This window comes from Carlito syrichta, unplaced genomic scaffold, assembly GCF_000164805.1.
Source record: "Carlito syrichta isolate Samal-C Ts95f unplaced genomic scaffold, Tarsius_syrichta-2.0.1 Scaffold303083, whole genome shotgun sequence".
In the NCBI taxonomy this organism is placed as follows: domain Eukaryota; kingdom Metazoa; phylum Chordata; class Mammalia; order Primates; family Tarsiidae; genus Carlito; species Carlito syrichta.
This window is the reverse complement of record NW_007247179.1, coordinates 90,336-90,649: the sequence shown is the minus strand read 5'-3', so window position 1 is coordinate 90,649 and position 314 is coordinate 90,336.

Sequence of the window (314 nt, the reverse complement as noted above, 5' to 3'; positions counted from 1 at the left end):
GTCCCAGGCAGAGGGCTAAACAAAGCCTCCGGGGAAACATCACGTACTGCTCAGGAGTCTCACAGCTCAAGTCCACAATTCCAACTCACGAAGCACACAAGCAAATCGTCATTCATGAGAGTCAATGTACAAAACAAGGAGGAGTTTCAGACAGAAGCCGGAAAACGTATTACTTGATAATTTTAACAAAGACAAAGTGAAACGAGAAGAATGACATTCTCAGAAGACCAGATGGAGTTGAACAAGACCATTTGAATGCTTAAAAATGTTTTAAGTAATGACAGTCAGTAGCAAATTTACAAAATACACAAAAC